Raw genomic sequence first — 14,055 nt, 5'->3', positions numbered from 1 at the left:
ATAGATGATCAGTCCATTGCCATAAGTGGGTGTTAAAATCCCCTGTCATTGTATTATTATCAGTGAGTTCCTGTACGTTTGTTGTTAATTGGTTTCTATATTTAGGTACTGCCATGTAGGCAGCATAAATATTTAGTTGTTTGATCTTGATAGAGAGTCTTTTTAATTATGAAATAATGCCCTTCTTCATCTCTTCTTACAGTATTTGTTCTTTCTTGTTTGAAATTTAAATATTTTATTTATTTATTCATGAGAGATACACAGAGGAGCAGAGGAAGAAACATAGCAGAGTGAGAGGCAGGCTCCCTAAGGGGAGGCAGATGTGGGACTCGATCCTGGGATCCCAGGATCACCCCCTGATCTGAAGGCAGATGCTCAAACACTGAACCACCAGGTGTCCCCCTGGTTTGGTCTCAAATCTCGTTTGTCTGATATAAGTATGTGTCCTCCAGCTTTCTTTTGATATCCATTAGCATGATAGATGATTTTCCATCCCCTGACTTTCAATATGTTGGTGTCTATAGGTCTAAGGTGAGCATCTTGTTGGCAGCGTACAGATGGATGTTGTTTTTTTAATAATAATTTTATTTATCAGAGAGACAGAGAGAGAGAGGCAGGAAATTATGCAGAGAGAGGAGCAGTCTCCCCACCAGGAGCCCAGTATGGGACTCGATCCCAGACTCCAGGATCACACCCTGAGTTAAAGGCAGAGGCTCAACCCCTGAGCCACCCAGGCATCCTGGATCCTGATTTTTATCTACTTTGTTACCCTATATCTTTTGATTGGAGCATTTAGTCTATCATCATTCAGAGTGACTATTTAAAGATATGAACTTTGTGCCTCTGTGTTACCGGAAGAGTTGGTGTTTCTGGTGACGTTCTCTGGTCCTTTCTAGTCTTTGTTGCATTTGGTCTCTTTTTTTCCCCCCACTAGAAGAGTCCCTCTTAAAATTCCTTACTGGACTGGTTAAGTGGTCCTGAACTCCTTTATATGTTGCCTGTCTGGGAAAATCTTTATCTCTCCTGAATGACACCCTTGCTGAAGAAAGAATTCATACAAATTGGACTGCAATAAAAAGAAATTTAAAAACATAAAATAAATTCTTGCTAATATGATTGAAGAAAATGGCATTTAGGAGGAAAACCAGAAGCAGAAAGAGAGGAGGACATATTTCACCCTCCATAGCCTTTACAGGGACCTGGTGTCCTTTCCTAGGAGGGGCCCCCCCTCCGGAGGATGCTTCCTGACCCTCTGCCTCCTTGTTGGAACACAGCAGGCACATCTCTAGCACCTCTGCAGTCGTGGCTTATAGCGTTTTCCCTGTATCCTATTGGGGACCACAGCATTGTGTAAGTAACCATCTGGCTGCTGTTTGACAGTATTGGGGGGATTCCGTCTTTTGTTGCTTTTTTGTTGTTTTTGTTGCTTTTGAGGTGTGTGTGTGTGTGTGTCTATCCCATGCAGCTATCAAGTGCAGCAATCAGATCCTCTGGCTGGGTCACCAAAAAAACCCGAAATGGTTGGCACAACATCATTTCTGGTGCTGGCGCTGGGCAGTTAGCTGGGCTCTCCTGGCAGCGCTGGGGCTCGCTCATGCAGTGACTTTCAGCTGGAGGGTCAGCTGAGCTTGAAGTTCTGGCTCGGCCACATTCCCATGTCCAGCAGTGGGTCTGGCCACTCCTGGAAGGCACGTGGGAACGTCAGCTGTGTGTGCCTTGTGGTGCCCCTGCACAGGCTAGTTGGGGCCTAGGTGGTTCCCCCTCCTCCTCTCTGGGGGTCTCTACATGCCCTGTGCACAGAGTTCTGGGAGACACAGAAATGGGCTGGCTGTGCATTTTCGCACAACATTTTATTGACTTTCTACAGCAAACGGGCTCAGAGCTGTGGGTGCGTGCCTTCACCTGGGGAGGGAGACCTTTCTGTCCTTTACAGGAGGACAAGAATCACATGGGTTGGGGGTCGAGTGCTGGAGTCCCCCACCAGGGAGCATTTGTGGACTCCGGGTGGAGGCGTGTGTCCTGAGGTTTCAGCCTGAGAGACGGTTCTGAGGACAGCAAAGCTGAACTGGACTTGCAGCTCATGGGCTTCTGCACTGGGTTCCCGCAGGGCAGCTGGACCCCGGCCTTGGGCCCTCTGGGGGCCCCAGCACCTGGAGGAACCTGTCTCCTGGTGTGGGTGCCGGTGGGGCCCACTGGCTTGCCCCTCCTCTCCCCACACTGGGGTGTCCCAGGATCCCCAGGGCTGCCCTAGATCAGCGACCTGGATCTGTGGGGCATGACCAGGGCCCAGCAGGCCATATCCAGCTGTGAGAGGGCTTGCTCAGCCCAGGGCCAGAATCCAGGGCTGGCCGGGGCCATGTGGGCCTGATTCCATTAGTCTTTGTGTTGGGACTGGTGGGGGCTCAAATAAACCCAGCCCCCACAGAGCCTGGGCCCAATCAGCCCAGGTACCTCTGGGTTAGGGCCTGGTGTCCTGTGCAGGGTTTCCCACCCTCCAGGAGTGACAGTGGGTGGAGGCAGGGCACAGTGGGTCCTCTGATTCACTCACCTGCTCACACACTGTTGGGGGCTCCCTGCCGTCCCTCCTCCCTGCAACCCCTGGGTACTCTATGGGATACCCGGGCTTCTGATGGGAGCAGGGTATCCAGAGAACCCCAGGGAGGCTGATCATGTCCCACAGGGGGCAGCTGCACCGGGTCCTTGCTCGGGGTCGATGGTGTGGGGGCATGGGTATGATGGTGGTGGAGTGTGGGGGATGGTATAGGGGGGATGGTGATGGGGTATACTGTGGGTGGGGATTATGTGAGGCTGTGTGTGTGTGAGGCGGATGGGGTAGTGGTGATGCCATGGGGGATGATGATGTAGGGGGATGGTGTGGGTCTGGGGAATGGGGGGATGGCGTGGGGGGCCGGCGGACACAGGGCATCCCCGTTCTCTAAGATGCACACAGAGACATCTACAGATCAAGGCGACCCCATTCTGGCGTTTGTTGTGACACCTGCCCCTGGGGCCCCATGTGGTGAGTGCAGGGCCCTGGCTGGACCGGGGCCATTATCTGGGGGTCATCATAATATGTATGTTTAAAATTGCAAATTGTCTCAAATTAAATGCACAGAATTTAGAAATATATAAAGCACTGAGAGTGGGTGTCACTCTGAACCGTCTGACCCTCTTGGGATAGATGTGTGTCTTGCTCCAGCCGCGGACATGCCGCCTGGACCCAGGTCCGGTTCATGCCCCTCACGTCCTCCACCCCATCCCCTGCTTCTCAGGGGGCCGTCCCTCTCCCCTTTGGTGTTCAGGTCCCATGGCAACCCCTGGAGGCCCCATCCTTGTGGCCTCCTCATCCCTGAGGCCCCGGGGGTGTGGTCATCCTCATCACCCTACCATGGAGCGGTGTGTTGTTGGTTGCTATTGCTCTCCCTGGCCTCAGAGACCCCATTTTCCTTACCCAGAAGCCTCCAGGGCCCCAAAGCCCACTGGCCCAGCAGCCTCATCCGACCCCCTAGCAGTCCTAAAACATGATGTGGCTGCTGAACTTCCTGATGATGTCCAGGTCTATCTGCGTTATGTCCCTGGAGGAGACCAGGGGGTCCTCCTTCATTTCCTGTGGGAAAACCGGGGAGGAGGAGCAGGTGTGAGGGACACAGACCCGACCTGTCACGAGGTGCCGTGCTGGGCAGGGAGCCCTGGGGCCACCATGGGAGTGTGTCCTGCCGAAACTCCTTCCTTCCTCTGGGAGGGCAGGGAAGGTGGGAGTGCCCACCATGCCCATGGGACCTGTGTGACGGCCTGTGCCCAGCTGTTGTAGGCGGGGAGGTGACTGAGTGTCACCCTGGGTGGGAGGGGATAGGGGTTCAGCCAAGGTGGGAGAGGACATGGCGGTGTTGTGCCCAAGATTGTGAATCCGAGAAACCACTAAGGAACTGATACCAATGCAAACACACAAGGGTTGATTTCCAAACTCGAGCTTGTGTCCAAGTACACCCAACACAGCGGAGCAGGGACTTGGACCCCGAGGTGTGTTTTAGCTTAATTTTAAGGGCTTGTCCCAGGGTCCTCCAGAAGGGCTTCATCAATTCCTCAATTTATGTTTACATTTTGATTTGGGGCCTTCAAGGGTATTGAGCTCTGCTCTCATTCTAATAGGTGCTTCCAGCCCATGGCATGGGCTCAGTTTGATTCTATTGTGGGGCTTTCTAGGACATTAAGCTGTAAACTTTGGTTTTTTTCCTGTAACTGAAATAATGTAAATTTCAGCTCTTCTTCACAGGGGCCTGGGATGGCTGGACTTGTTCGAACACTGAACTTAAAGTAGAAAGGCCTTCATTTCAAAGGCCTCTTTGCATTTTGTCCCATCCTATCTAGCTCTTTCCCCCTTCCCCGGAGCTCCTAAGAGAGCAATTGCAAATGACCTCAGCTTGGCAGCGTGTGTTGGGGGACAGGACCAGGGATTTGGGATCAGGAAGAACTGGCTCGTGGGCGTCCCAGCTGTGCACCGGGATTCCATGCTGCAGACTCTTATTCCCTAAGGCTATCTTGACAACTGACTTTGTACATAGAAAAGCTCTCCTTTATCTTTAAAAGATGAGGAGCGAGTCAAAGTGTTTTTACTCTGCCCATCTGATTGCTCAGATTCCAATCTGAGACGTATTTCCTGTTAATAAGGATAATTTACTATCCGTAGTACTATGGTTAAAATATTCTGACACAAGTAATTCAGAGGGATGAGGGTTTCTCATCTCTTTCTTCACAGCTCAGTCACTCATCAGGAAATGCATCTGTATGGATTTGGAAATAATTGAGAGACATTAGTACCAATGGTCCTATTATTATGTGAAGGATTCTTCCCTGAGATTCTTCCCCTGTTTCAACTGACACTGAAACACTGTGAACTCTTTGGAAGACAAATGTCAAGGAAATAAATGTTATGCATTGCTAATTTAAATGCAGTTGCAATATGGTGCCTATTATATTAGAAGTATTTTATCTGATTTTTGCATTTATTATCCTTTCTTGCTTTTCAGGTTGAGGAGGCATTATACGTCTTCATAAGTGTTGTTATTTCCTTCTGATATAAAATTATTACTTTGTTCCCACTGAAGGAACTCTATAAGAATAAGGCAAAAGATAATTCAACAATTCTTAAAATGTCATCACACTTGGAGACTGATTCATTTAAGTCAATTTTCAAAATAAATCTTATTTATTAGGAAAAAAACAAAGATTTATAGTGAAATTGAGAAGATAGTACAGAGCATTCGCATTCACTTGCACTCAGTTTCTCCAATTATTGATATCTTATATTAGTACAGTACAAATATTAGCTAATGAATCAAGAGTAAAAAATTCGCATTAACCAAAGACCATACTTTATTCAGATTTCCTTAGTTTTTGCTAAGTTACCATCCCTCATATCACATTCCAGTTGTCCTCCTGTTTTCTTAGGCTTCTCTGGATTGTGACAGTCTTTCAGGCTTTCCTTGTTGTTCTTGAACTGGAACACTTTGAGAAGTAGAGTATTTTGTAAAATTTCCCTCAGTTGGGATATGTCTTTCGTTTATCTCATGACTGAACTGTTTTTGTGGATTATATACAGAGATATACTGCCATTTTCATTATATCATATAAAGGATAGATACTATCAACATGATTTATCAGTCTTGGTATCGATCTGATCATCTTGCTGAGGTAGTGTTTGTCAGCTTTCTCCGTAGTAAACTGATTCTTTATTATTATTGTTATTAATTAATTATTATTATTGTATTATCAATATTATTTTAAGTTTTTCATATTATATTTTCTAGGAGGAAGTTACTATGTGTATTACGGAAATAAGAGTGGGAAGGTATGCTCATGAACTTGACAGTGAAATGTATGCACAAATTGTTTGAAATTCTTCTACATGGGATATTTTTCTTCCTTCTGGGTTTTTTGTTTGTTTCTTTTTCAAAGATGTTTTCTATTTATTTGAGAGAGAGAGGAGAGAAAAAGCATGAGCGAGAGGAGCAGTGGGAGAGGGAGAAGCAGGATCCCTGCTAAACAGGTAGCCTGCCTTGGGACCTGGATCATGATCTGAGCCTAAGGCAGGAGCTTAACTGACTGAGCCACCCAGGTGCCACTCTTTCTTTTTTTCTTTCTTTTTTAATAATAAATTTATTTTTTTATTGGTGTTCAGTTTGCCATCATACAGAAGAACACCAAGTGCTCATCACCCATTCACCCCCACCGCCTGCCCTCCTCCCCTTCCATTACCCCTAGTTCATTTCCCTGAGTTAGGAGTCTATGTTCTGTCTCCCTTTCTGATATTTCTCACACATTTCTACTCCCTTCCCTTATATTTCCTTTCACTACTACCTATATTCCCCAAACGAATGAGAACATACAATATTTGTCCTTCTCCGATTGACTTACTTCACTTAGCAAAATACCTTCCAGTTCCATCCACGTTGAAGCAAATGGTGGGTATTTGTCATTTCTGATGGCTGAGCAAGGCCCACCTTTTCTCTCTCTTCATCTTCTGAGTCTCCTATGATATGAATGTTATTGTTTTAATAAGTGGCTGACTTCCCTACGTCTGCCTCTGTGGTCCATAGCCTTTCTTGTTTTTAAGGCTTCCACTTGGGACTGCATCTCAGTTATAGCATTTTTAACAATGGCCTGACTAGATTTTACTTCTTTTATTTCTACAGTAAGGGATTCTCTAGTTTTCTTCTGTGTTCTTTTTCCAGTCCAGCTGCTATCTTTATAATCATAGTTTTAAACTGTAGTTAGATATCATATATGTGTATTGATGGACTTCCTGGTGTGAGTACTACCTCATGTTATTTTATGGAGGTGAATTTCTCCATCTCATTACTTTTTCCAGAAAAGAAAATGAGAAGAAAAAGAAAACCAAGAAAAACAATAACAACTGCCCTCTAAAAAAAACCACCAAATTATTTTGGCCTGCTTGTTAAAAGATTCTAAATCCCAAAATATGAAACACAATTAAAGTAACATGAAAGTAAAAATAAGAAATATATAAGGTACATACATAAAAATTAAATAAGGCAATTAATAAAAAAGAATCAATGAAAATAAAGCACAAAGTACAAAGGAAGCTAGACCCTACTTTCCAGGCAGAGCTGAAGCTCTGCAGCCTCAGTGGTCCAACAACTTGGTGGCAGTGAGTGGTCTGTGCCAGGTCTGGGGATGGGCTGTGGCGCTGATTATCAGGTGCACATCTGCCTGGTAGATGGAACTGAGGGGTGAGAGGCGGGTTGGGCGTCAGCGCCTCTGGAGTCTAGCAGGAGGCGCTCTGCTGCTCCCTGAGACCTGACCCTGATGGGCGGGATGCGGGAGGGGTCTCTGGGTCCTCTGGCTCTGGGGGTGAGCATACTGCCCCCCAGTCTGCAGGGGCCTCCACAGAAGAGCCCCCAAGCCCCCGGGTCTCCGCTGCTTCTCTCAGAACCCTGTGTTCACTCTACCTGCGTCTGAGCATCTTTTGTTTTTGTTTTTTTATCTCAGACTGTTGTGCCCAAGATTGCGAATCCGAGAAACCACCGAGACGCCGACAGCGATGAAAACACACGAGGGTTTACTTACAAGCTCGAGCTTGTGTCCAATTATACCCGACAGAGCGGAGCAGGGAGTTGGACCCCGAAGTAGGTTTTAGCTTAGTTTTAAGGGCTGGTCTCTTGGACCTCCAGAAGGGCTGGAGCAATTCCTCAATTTCTGTTTACATTTTGATATGGGGCCTTCAAGGGATTGAGCTCTCTTCCCATTCTAATAGGGACTTCCTGCCCTTGGCCTGGGCTCAGTTTTGATTCTATTGTGGGGCTTTCTAGGTCATTAAGCTATAAACTTTTGTTTTTTTTTCCTGTAACTGAAGTAATGTAAAATTCAGCTCTTCTTCACAGGAGCCTGGGATGGCTGGGCGTGTGCTAACACTGAATTTAAATTGGAATGGCCTTAATTTTCTAGGCCTCCATGTGCCCTGTCCCATCCTATCTAGATCCTTCCCCCTTCCCCAGAGCTCCTAAGAGAGCCATTGCAAATGACCTCAGCATGGCATCCTGTGTTGGGGGACAGGCCCAGGGATTTGGGATCAGGAAGACCTGGAGCACGAGCGTCCTAGCTGTGCAGCGGGGTTCGATGCTGCAGACTCTTATTCCCTAAGGCTATCTTGACAACTGTCTTTCTACATAGAAAACCTCTCTTTTGTCTTTAAAAGATGAGGAGCGAGTTAAAGCATTTTTTCTCAGCGCATCTCATTGCTGAGATTCCAATCTGAGACGTATTTCCTGTTAATAAGGATAATTTACTACTATCCGTAGTACTATGGTTAAAATATTCTGACACAAGTAATTCAGAGGGATGAGGGTTTCTCATCTCTTTCTTCACAGTTCAGTCACTCATCAGGAAATGCATCTTTATGGATTTGGAATGAACTGAGAGACATTAGTACCAATGGTCCTATTATTATGTGAAGGATTCATCCCTGAGATTCTTCCCCTATTTCAACTGACACTGAAACACTGTGAACTCTTTGGAAGACAAATGTCAAGGAAATAAATGTTATGCATTGCTAAATTTAAATGCACTTGCTATATGGTGTCTATTATAATAGAAGTATTTTTATCTGATTTTTGTTATTTATTATCCGTTCCTGCTTTTCAGGTTGAGGAGGCATTATACGTGTTCATAAGTGTTTTTCTTTCCTTCTGATCTAAAATTCTTACTTTGTTTCCATCAAAGGAACTCTTTAAGAATAAGGCAAAAGTTAATTCAACTATTCTTAAAATGTCTTCACACTTGGAGCCTGATTCATTTAAGTTAATTTTCAAAATAAATCTTATTTATTAGGAAAAAAACAAAGATTTATAGGGAAATTGAGAAGATAGTACAGTGCATTCACATGCACTTGCACTCAATTTCTCCAATTATTGATATCTTATATTAGTACGGTACAAAGATTAGCTAATGAATCAATATTAAAATAGTCGCATTAACCAAAGACCATATTATGTTCAGATTTCCTTAGGTTTTGCTAAGTTACCAACCCTCATATCACATTCCGTTTATCCTCCTGTTTTCTTAGGCTTCTCTGGATTGTGACAGTCTTTCAGCCTTTCCTTGTTTTTGTTGAACTGGAACACTCTGAGAAGTAGAGTATTTTGAAAATTTCCTTCAGTTGGGACATGTCTGTTGTTTATCTCATGATTGAACTGTTTTTGTGGATTATATACAGAGATATACTGCCATTTTCATTATATCATATAAAGGATAGATACTATCAACATGATTTATCAGTCTTGGTATCGATCTGATCATCTTGCTGAGGTAGTGTTTGTCAGCTTTCTCCATAGTAAACTGATTCATTATTGTTATTATTATTATTATTATATTATCATTATTATTTTAGGTTTTTCTAAATATATTTTGTAGAGGAAAGTTACTTTGTGTATTGCACACTTAAGAGTGGGAAGCTATGCTCATGAACTTGTGGGTGGAATGTCTGCACAAATTGTTTGAAATTCTTCTACATGGGAGATTTCTCTTCCTTCTGGGTTTGTTTGTTTCTTTTTCAAAGATGTTATTTATTTATAGGAGAGAGAGAGGAGAAAAACATGAGTGATAGGGGCAGAGGGAGAGGGAGAAGCAGGTTCCCTGCTGAACAGGGAGCCTGCCTTGGGACCTGGATCATGATCTGTGCCTAAGTCAGAAGCATAACTGAGTCACCCAGGTGCCATTCTTTCTTTCTTTCTTTCTTTTTTTTAAATAATAAATTTATTTTTTATTGGTGTTCAGTTTGCCAAATCAGAATAACACCCAGTGCTCATCCCGTCTAGTGTCCCCCTCAGTTCCCGTCACCCATTTACCCTCAACCCTGCCCTCCTCCCCTTCAGTCACCCCTAGTTCAATTCCAAGTTAGGAGTCTTTATGTTCTGCCTCCCTTTCTGATATTTCCAACATATTTCTACTCCCTTCTCTTATATTCCCTTTCACTATTACCTATATTCCCAAATGAATGAGAACATACAATGTTTGTCCTTCTCCGATTGTCCTACTTCACTCAGCATAATACCTTCCAGTTCCATCCACCTTGAAGCAAATGGTGGGTATTTGTCATTTCTGATGGCTGAGTAAGGCCCACCATTTCTCTCTCTTCATCTTCCGAGTCTCCTATGATATGAATGTTATTGTTTTAATAAGTGGCTAACTTCCCTACGTCTGCCTCTGTCATCCATAACCTTTCTTGTTTTTAAGGCTTCCAGTTGGGACTGCATCTCAGTTATACCATTTTTAACTTTGGACTGACTTGATTTTAGTTCTTTTATTACTACAGTAAGGGATTCTCTAGTTTTCTTCTGTGCTCTTTTTCCAGCCCAGCTGCTAACTTTATAATCATTGTTTTAAACTGTATTTAGATACCATATATGTTTATTGATGAACTTCCTGGCTGTGAGTACTACCTCATGTTATTTTATGATGGAGAATTTCTCCATCTCATTATTTTTTCCAGAAAAGAAAGAAGGAAGAAAAAGAAAACCAAGAAAAACAATAACAACTGCCCTCCAAAAAAAACACCAATTTATTTTGGCCTGCTTGTTAAAAGATTCTAAATCCCAAAATATGAAACACAATTAAACTACCATAAAAGTAAAAATAAGAAATATATAAGGTACATACATAAAATTAAAATAAGGCAATTAATAAAAAAGAATCAAAGAAAATAATTGAAATTAGAGCAGAAACTACAAAGGAATAGACCCTACTTTCCAGGTAGAGCTGAAGCTCTGAAGCCTCTGTGGTCTAACAACTGGTGGCACCGAATGGTCTGTGTGGGGTCTGGGGATGGGCCTTGGCGCTGAATGTCAGGTGCACATCTGCCTGGGAGTTGCACCTGCGGGGGTCAGAGGCGGGGTGGGCGTCAGTGCCTCTGGGCTCCAGGGGGCGGCGCTGTGCAGCTCCCTGAGTCCTGAATCTGATGGGCGGGATGCCGGTGGGGACGCTGGGTCCTCTGGCTCTGAGGCTGAGCATCCCGCCCCCCAGTCTGCTGGGGCCTCCACAGAAGAGCCCCGAAGCCCCCGGGTCTCCGCTGCTTCTCTCAGAACCCTGTGTTCACTCTACCTGCGTCCGAGCTTCTTTTGTTTGTTTGTTTTTTTTTTATCTCAGACTGTTGTGCCCAAGATTGCGAATCTGAGAAATCACCGAGAAGCCAACACCAATGCAAACACACGAGGGTTTATTTACAAGCTCGAACTTGTGTCCAAGTATACCCGACAGAGCGGAGCAGGGACTTGGACCCCGAGGTGGGTATTAGCTTATTTTTAAGGGCTGGTCTCGGGGAATTCCCGAAGGGCTGGTGTAATTCCTCAAGTTCTGTTTACATTTTGGTATGGGGCCGTCAAGGGCATTGAGATCTGTTCTAATAGGGGCTTCCTGCCCTTCGCCTGGGCTCAGTTTTTATTCTATTGTAGGGCTTGCTGTGTCCTGACAATGAGCATTCAGGAAAGAAATGATGGACGTGACTCCCTTCTCAGGAGCATCACAGAGAATAAATAATGAGACTGAACCAAAAGAGCACAAGACTTGTGCACTGAGCCATACCAGGCTCTGGGAGGCCGTCCTGGGCTCGTGGGTTGGAACCCTCATCTTGTAAAAATGTCCGCAGTTCCTGAAGCACCCTCAATTACAATGTTATTCCTGTCAAATCATGGTGGCAGATCCTATAAATAGGGAAAAAAAAACCCATAACATCCATCTGCCCCGAAATATGACCCCGGACAGCAAATCAGTATTGGAGAAGCAGTACAGATCCGGATGCAGCAGTTTCCTATTTCAAACGATGTCACAGAGACACAGGATAAAGCAGTGTTGTCCTCGGGACCCCGCCTGGCTCTGTCGGTTAAGCATTGGACTCCTGACCTCACCTCTGGTCCTGATCTCCTGGTTGTGAGTTCTAGCCCTGGGCTGGTCCATGAACGAGGCCTGACGCCTACTTAAACAAACCAGACCCACGAGGGTTGGTCCCAGCATAAGCTGGAGGAGCAGAACAGAGAGTCCAGAAGGAAACGTACTCTGATACAACTGATTTTTTAACTTAATTTAATTTAAACCCAATTAATTAACGTATAGAGTATTATACTTTCAGAGGAAGAATTCAGGGATTCACCAGCTGGAGATAACCACAGTGCTCGTGACATCACGTGCCCTCCTTCATGCCGGTCCCCTGTTAACCTCCCAACCCTGCTTCCAATGAACATCAGTTTGTTTCCTATCATTAAGAGTCTATATTTCCTGCATCTCTTTTCATCTTATTTGTTTTTCCTTCCCTTCACAGTTGTTATCTGCTTTGCTTCTTTAATTCCACTTATGAGTGACACCACACGGTCATTCTCTTTCCCGTCTGACTTATTTCACTTAACCTGATCCCTCTAGTTCTATCCACGTCATTGCAAATGGCAAGATTTCCTTCTCTTTGATAGTTGAGTACCATTCCTCTCTCTATGACCATCATCTATCTCCCATATTTTTTATCCATCATCTGCCAGAGGGCACCGAGGCTCCTCCCACCCTGTGGCTACTATGGACCCGGATCCTGTGGACATCGGGACATGCAGGTGTCCCGATTCTCACTGCATCTGTATCTTTGGAGTGAGCTCAGGCCATTCACCTGCTGGTCGCAAGGAGGCTCTATTTGTAACTCCTGAGGAGCCTCCACACTGTTTCCAGGGCGGCTGCACCAACCAGCCCACAGTCCCGCTGACAGTGGAAGAGGGTTGAGTGAGTTTTGCGGGACGTGGTAAAAGTCTGGTCCACATTTCATTTCGCATTCTTTTTTTTTTTAATGTTTATTTATTTATGATAGTCACAGAGAGAGAAAGAGAGAGAGGCAGAGACACAGACAGAGGGAGAAGCAGGCTCCATGCACCGGAAGCCCGATGTGGGATTCGATCCTGGGTCTCCAGGATCGCGCCCTGGGCCAAAGGCAGGCGCCACCTCGTTCCATTATCTGTTCCACCATTCTTCTGTCTCGATTCCTTGAATTCTGCTCGATTTTAATATAACTCTATCTTCTGTGGGTGTTGGATATATCTGCTGTTTTTTCTCTAGCTCTCTGTATGTGTAAGTTTAGCTTGTATTGCAGTAGTTTCCGGTTTTTGAAGGATGCTTGTATTTGTGATGTAATTTCCCCCTTAGGACTGCTTTTTGCTGCATATCAAGGATTTTGAACAGTTGTATGTTCATTCTCATTAGTTTCCATGAATTTTGTTTTTTTTTTTTTTATGATAGTCACAACAAAGAGAGAGAGAGGCAGAGACACAGGCAGAGGAGAAGAAGCAGGCTCCAGCAGGGAGCCCGACGTGGGATTCGATCCCGGGTCTCCAGGATCCGCCCTGGGCCAAGGCAGGCGCCAAACCGCTGCGCCACCAGGGATCCTCCAGAATCTTTTTAATTCTTCCTTATTTCCTGGTTGACCCTTTCATCTTAGCATGAGTCCTTACCTCCACTGTTGAGAGTCCTTCCAACTTCTGTTGTTATTTAGTTCTAATTTAAGGCATTATGGTCTGAGATATGCAGGGGGATCCAATCTTGATATCGTTCAACGCCATTTGTGACCCAGTATTGGTCTATTCTGGAGAATTCCAGTGCACTTGAGAAGAATGTTATTCAGTTAGTTTGGATGTAAAGTTCTGTAGATATCTGTGAAATATTCCAGTGTATCATTTAAAGCTCTCGTTTCTTTGGGATGTGTGTTAGAGAACATCGAGGGTAGAAAGACTGATTGAGTCACCAGTAGATAATAATTATCTAAATTTTCTTCATCTCATTATTAATTGGTTTAAATATTTGGCAGCTCCACATTCGGGGCTTATATTGAGGATTGTTAAGTCCTTTGTTGGATAGATCCTTTAAGTTGATTAGTGTCCTCTTCATCTCACTACAGTCTTCGGGGTAAATTTCAGTTTTACTGATATAAGGATGGCTACCCCTGCTTTCCTATGAGGACTTTAATGGTAAATGGTTCTCCAAATTATTTTCAGATTGTAGGTGTCCTTCTGTCTA

General features: G+C 44.7%; 1 long non-coding RNA gene across 1 annotated transcript; it reads left to right on the top strand.

Annotated features, from left to right (window-relative positions):
- Positions 1-5,812: 5,812 nt before the first annotated feature.
- On the top strand, positions 5,813-11,208 carry LOC119878337. The gene is made up of 3 exons (XR_005386786.1): positions 5,813-5,848; positions 7,510-7,646; positions 11,161-11,208. It is a non-coding gene; the product is annotated as an uncharacterized LOC119878337 (long non-coding RNA).
- Positions 11,209-14,055: the final 2,847 nt, after the last annotated feature.

This window comes from Canis lupus, unplaced genomic scaffold, assembly GCF_011100685.1.
Source record: "Canis lupus familiaris isolate Mischka breed German Shepherd unplaced genomic scaffold, alternate assembly UU_Cfam_GSD_1.0 chrUn_S1506H1690, whole genome shotgun sequence".
NCBI classification, from domain to species: Eukaryota; Metazoa; Chordata; class Mammalia; order Carnivora; family Canidae; genus Canis; species Canis lupus.
The sequence above is the reverse complement of the archived record's forward strand: the minus strand, read 5'-3'. Positions and strand labels throughout refer to the sequence as shown.